The following is a 6,343-nucleotide window of genomic DNA, read 5'->3' as shown; positions in this document are numbered from 1 at the left end:
TATGTATAGGCTCATATAGTCTGCAAATAGAGAGAGTTTTGCTTCCTGTTTGCCAATTTGGGTATGCTTAATTTACCTATCTTGCCATATAGCTCTTGGTAAGATTTACAGCACAATATTGAATAGGAGTTGTGACAATGGACATTTTTGTCTGGTTCCTGTTTGCAGAGGGAAGGCTTTCAGTTTTTCTCCATTGAGAGTAATGTAGGCTGTTGGTTTTGTATATCTGCTGTTAATTATGTTGAGGAATTTCCCTTCAATTCCTACTTTGTTGAGTGTTTTTTATCAGGAATGGCTGTTGGCATTTGTCAAATGTCTTTTCTGCATCAATCAATATGATCATGTGGTTCTTTTCTTTTTTTTTATTTATATGGTGGATTACATTGATTGTATTTCTAATGTTGAACCATCCTTAAATCTCTGATATGAATCCCACTTGATATTGATGTATTTTTTTTTTTTTTTGGTGTGCTGCTGAATACTGTTGGCCAGGAATTTGTTGAGAATTTTATGCATCTCTGTTCATGATGGATACTGGAGTATAATTTCCTTTCTTAATGACACCCTTCCCTGATTTTGGTATGAGGGTTATTCTTGCTTCATAAAATGTATTAGGAAGTTTTCCATCCTCCTCTATATTCTGGAATACTTTGAGTAGAATTGGTGACAACTCTTCCCTGAATGTTTGGTAGAACTCACCAGTGAAGGGATCTGTGCTTGGACTTCTTTTGGTTGGTAGACTTTGATGACCTGATCAATTTCTTCTTTTGTTATGGGACTGTTCAGGTTTTATAGCTCACTCTGTGTAAGTTTTGGTAGGTTGTGTTTTTCTAAAAATGTATCCATCTCTTCTAAGTTTTCAAATTTGTTGGAGTACAAATTTACATAGTATTGTTATTATCCTTTTAATTTCCTTTGGTTCTGTTGTGACATCACCTATGTGGTTTCTAATGTGTATTGTTTATGGTTTCTCCCTCGTTTCTTTTGTTAAGTTTGCAATGTTTTGTCAATTTTGTTAATCTTTCAAAAGAACCAACTTTTTTCCTTTTGATTCTTTCTATAGTTTTGCTGTTTTCTACCTCATTTATGCCGGCTCTAAACCTTATTTTTTCTTTTCTTTGGGTGGATGTATGTTCCCTCTATTGGTCTGTTTCTAATTGTTGTAGATGCTGTGTTAATATGTTAACTTCAATTCTTTCTTCTTTTTGGATGTGTACATATATTGCAATAAATTGTCCTTTCAGCACCGCTTTCACCATGTTCCAAAGATTTTGGTATATTGTGCTTTCATTCTCGTTTGTTTTTAGGAATTTGTTAGTTCACGTGTTATTACTTCTACTACCCAGTTGCTTTTTAACAGGTGTTATACATTTTGCATATATTTGTTTTTGTTTCATTGGTCTTCCTATTATTGATTTCAAATTTGATAGCATTGTGGTCTCAGAAGATGCTTTGTAGTATTTTGATATTTGTAAATTTATGGAGGTTTCTTTTGTGGTCTAACTCATGATCTATTATGAAGAATGTTCCATGTGCACTGGAAAAGAATGTGTATTTTGCTGTTGTTGAGTTGACTGCTCTGTACACATCTATGAAGTCCAGTTGGCTGATTGTGATGTTTAGTTCCTCTTTGTCTTTGTCAGGTTTCTTTTTGGTTGTTTTATCCTGCCTAGTATTATTGTAGATTAGTCTATTTCTTTCTTCAGATCTATTAGAGTTTGCTTTATATATTTTGGAGCACTTTCATTGGGAGCATAGATATTTTTTGTGATTATGGTACCTTGTCCAATTGTCCCTTTAATCGAGTGGTAATGTCCATATTTATCTATCATGCTGGATTTTGCAGTAAAGTTTATTTTCTCAGAGATTAGAACTGCCACTCCTGTTCATTTTTTATTGCAATTAGCTTGGTATTTGCCTTTTAATCTGTTTTTGTCTCTGTGTGTCAGATGTGTCTTTTGCAGACAGCTTATTGAAGGATTTTGCTTTCTCATCCATTCTGACACCCTCCATCAATTAACTGGTGCATTTAATCCGTTTGCATTCCGTGTAATTATCAATAGTTATGGATTAATTTCTGCCATTATGTTTGTTATTTTTTGTGTGTGGTGTTGCTGCTTTCTTTGTTCTGTGTGTCTTCCTGTGCTTAGTTCATGGTTTTTGTGTTCTTTCTTTTGAGTTTCCTCATAGTTTTAATGTTTCCATGTTCTTCTTGGATTTTATTTTCTTAGTATGTTACGAAGTGTTAATTTTCTTTAAGGTTACCTAACCCTTAACTTTCCCCTCCCTTTAGTGCAGTCTATTTTATCCTGTAATCTACCTGACTTTCTCACCAACTTGATCTCTGTTCATACGTGTTTCCTTCTTTTGCATTGTAGTTGTTTTGTTCATAGACTGACCTCCCAGATCTTCTGAGTTTGTTCTTATAGTTTTGTTCTGTTTTTGACCCTTGCATTTGTTGATGGAGTTCTGGGAGGTGCTGCCATGTATGTGAATCTCTGATTGTTGTCTATTTTTGTTGGTTCACAATCCACAGAACTCCCTTTAGGATGTTTTGTAGTGCAGGGTTGGCTTTGGCAAAATCCCTTAGCCTCTGTTTATCCTGGAATGTTTTGATTACACCATCCTATTTGATTGATAGATTTGCTGTATATAGGATTCTTGGTTGTCATTTTTTTTTTTTTCCCTTTCTTTCTTTCAGGGTTTTATATATGTCTCCTCATTACATTCTTGCCTCCATGGTTTCTGCTGAGAGATCCGAGCTTAATCTGACTTGCTTGCCTTTATATGTAACACTTCTTTTTTCCCTAGCTGCTCTCAGGATTGTCTCCTTATCTTTGATTTTGGAGAGCTTGATTATGATATGTCTTGGTAATTTTCTTTTATGGTCTGTCCTTTCTGGGGTTTGTTGAGCTTCTTGAAAGCTTATCTTTTCACTTTTTAGGTTATTAGAGAAATTTTCTTTGAGAAGCTCTTCAACTATCTCCTCTGTGGACTTGTGTAATTCTTCCTTTTCTGGAATGGCAATAATTCTTAAGTTATTCCTCTTCATGTTGTCAAATATGCATGTTAGACCTTCTTCAGATTTTTTTTGTCCTTTTTTCTGCTTGGTCTTCTATCTTAGCAGGATTGAGAAATTTTCTTCCAGTTCACTAGTTCTGGCTTCCATCAATTCAATTCTACTCCTTTGACCTTTCAGTGTATTGTCTATTTCTGATATTCTTATTATTAATCGTTTGGACCTCTTTCTGTAGGTTTTTAATTGTTTCCAATGCTGTATCTATCTTATGTGATTGTTCCTATAGTGCTTTCCTGACTTCATCCTTATTGTTCTCAACTCCATTGTAAAGTGTTTTGAAACATTTTATAATCATTTTTCTGAATACCTTCTCAGGCATTCTAAGCTTGCCTTCCTTCCAGAATCGAGTCCACATCTACCTCTAGGTTATTTGTCTTAGACATTTTGTCTTGCTTCTGGATGTGTGTTGATATGGTCATCAGTTTTTGTTTCTTGGACATGTTTAATGGTTAGCTGTGGTCTTAATACTTAATTGAGTGTGTGTTTTGGTATTTTTTATGCTTTCTGATGGCCTCCTGGTAGACGTGATCAGGAAGTAGGCTTCCCTTTTCACTCTTATTATTGCTTAAGTCAGATTAACTTTCACAGATGTTTTCTGCCTCCTTGGTATATGGCAGTTGGTATTGGTTCTTACCTGGATTTGGGAATTTTATAAGGTGTGATTGTAACTTGACTATATGGCAGCAGTTGCTGTCTCTTCTTGGGTAATATAGGGAGAGAAACAGACCCCTAAATTTAAAAGAGAGAGTCAAAACAAAACAGGAACATCAAAAAACTAAGCAAAACAAAGAGCAACATCTTGGACATTGTAGTCTATAATCGTAGAAAAGGGAGAGGAGCAAGAGAAGAAGAAGAAGAAAAAGATCTGTAGCCTAATATGAGTATGAATTTAGTATTCTCTTTCAGCTTCTTGCCTTCAAGGCTGCCTGATAAATTTCAAGATGCCACTGTTGGTTGGTATGCAGTCCCTCAGGATTTAATTTTCATTGTTTGTTTGTTTCCAAACTCTTTCCTTCTCCACAACCCCTCTTCTGGCCTTTTCCCTATTAATAAAGAGCTCTGGTTGCTTAGTGGTTACAAGTCGGGCTGGTAACCTTAAGGTCAGCAGTTCAAGACCACCAGCTGCTCCACGGGAGAAAGACAAGGATTTCTCCTCCCATAAAGGTTTATAGCCTCTGAAACCCTATTCAGGGTCACTATGAGTCAGAACTGACTCCATGGCACACTACCACCAGACAGTTCAGGCCAGCTGTGGCTGTTTTGCACTGCTGGTTTTAATCAGTGACTGTCTTTTTAAATGCTAAGAAGATCTGTGGGCATGTGTGGCAGAAGAACCCTCTAGTGGTGGGATTGGGGTTTTCACTTGCTCAGTCATCCCCTCTAGTCACCAGAATGGAAGAGCACAAACAGTGAGAAGCCAATTAATAGATTTAAAAAAAAAAATCAGAACAAAACAATGTATATTGTCCACTTTCTCTCCATGGTTCCCGCAGGTGCTAGTCTGTGGTGTGTGTGCTTGGTTTTGCCATTTGGTCTTGCCCAAGTTGTCGGCTCTGGTCTGCTGAGCCTGGTAGATTCTAAAGTTCAAGATTTCTTGCTTCTGTTACAAGTTTCAGTAGCTATTAGCTTCAAACATTTCCAATATTCCTACATATATGGTTCAGAGTTTTGGAGCTCTCCCCTGAACCCGCTTCACCTAGTATTCTGTGGTATTGCTGATGGAGATCTTCACTGTACCTCAACCCTATATGCCCTCAAGCTCTGCCTCCTCCATTCTTGATGAGGCACCTTGGCATTCCAATCCACAATAATCATCAATATATCTTGATTGCATGTTTGATCTATTTCAGACCAAAGAAGTTGGTAGAATTCTTCAATTTCATAATCACTGACTTTAGTGGTTGCTGTGTACATTTAAATAATAGTATTAGCTGGTCTTCCTTGTAGGTGTATGCATATTATCTTATCACAGACAATTTTGCACTTCAAGATAGATCTTGAAAGGTGTGGGTTTTTTTTAATTTTAGTTTTTTATTGTGAATTATGTGATAGTTTACATGGAAGAACACCAGCTTTACATTCATCCTATCGTATTTTGTTTTATTTCAATGATTACAATCCTCTCCATGCATTATAAAGCAACCAAAGGGTACACCCCACAAGCCTGCCCCATGGCTGCCAACACACATCAATGTGACACCACTTCTCTTCATGTTGTCATTCCCCACATAGTACATCATGTGGCTGTCAGATTAAAAATTATCAATACCAGTACATTTCAGCTCATTAATGTATAGGATATAAATATTTATGCTTTCCATTTCATTTTTGACAATTTCCAATTTTCCTAAATACATACTTCATACTTTTCATGTTCTGATTATTAATGAAAACTTACAGCTGTTTCTCTTCATTTGTGTTGTAACCTATCAGCAAATGAAAGGCCAAGGACTTGCAGTGCTTCCCTTACTGGGCAGCACAGGTGCGCGGGCTCCGGAGACAGGTGGGTGGTATCACACAGCGGAGGCCCCCGTCTGGTAGACAGACAGCCTTTGGGCAAATATAAGGCTCTAGCCTTCAGCATTGTGGACTTGCTTTTTTGAGGGATCAAGCTGCTGGGGAGTTGTGGGTATTTTGAGCTTCTGCCTGCCTGCACTCGCCTGTGCTCAGCTCCCACTCCGAGACTGCTCCCTCCCACTGCAGAGCTTGGAACGCAGGGCTTGAGCGAACCCCTTTGGAGGGCTGGCACACCCAGAGAGCCATCGGGGTCACAGGAACTGTCACGGACCTTCATGAGGGGGTGCCTCATTGCCACAGGAGGCGTTGTTGGCTTGGATGTGGGGTGGGTCGGGTGCCCACTGCGCAGGTTGACATAGAGAGGCATTTTTTGATGTCATCAGACAGGGATGACATCTGCCTACAGCCACTAAACCCACCCTCCACACCCTCTGCCTTGGCTAGCACTCTGCCCAACCTGCGAGGCTCAGGCCGGCCCATCAAGGCACAAGCCAGCACAAGCTGAGACACCTTGAGGTGGTTTTTACCACCAGCAACAAGGTAGTCCTGCTGTTGCTCTGCAGATTAAGGCACCAGACTGCAGAGCCTTTTGAACGCTAAGGTCAGGTCGGTGGTTCATGCCCACCAGCTGCTCCTTAGAAACCCTATACTGGGTCTTTTTTTTTTTTTTTTCTTTGTGTGTGTGTGTGTGTGTGTGTGTGAATAGAGATTGCCTTGTTTAATCTTGTTGTTTTTTTCTGATGCTGA

At 38.5% G+C, this 6,343-nt stretch overlaps 1 pseudogene; it reads right to left on the bottom strand.

Annotated features, from left to right (window-relative positions):
- LOC102828407 overlaps nucleotides 1-5,963 on the bottom strand; it is a 32,803-nt pseudogene extending 26,840 nt beyond the window's left edge.
- Nucleotides 5,964-6,343: the final 380 nt, after the last annotated feature.

The sequence above is a fragment of the Chrysochloris asiatica genome, unplaced genomic scaffold, assembly GCF_000296735.1.
Source record: "Chrysochloris asiatica unplaced genomic scaffold, ChrAsi1.0 scaffold00051, whole genome shotgun sequence".
NCBI lineage: Eukaryota > Metazoa > Chordata > Mammalia > Afrosoricida > Chrysochloridae > Chrysochloris > Chrysochloris asiatica.
This window is presented reverse-complemented; position numbering and strand designations above follow the sequence as displayed.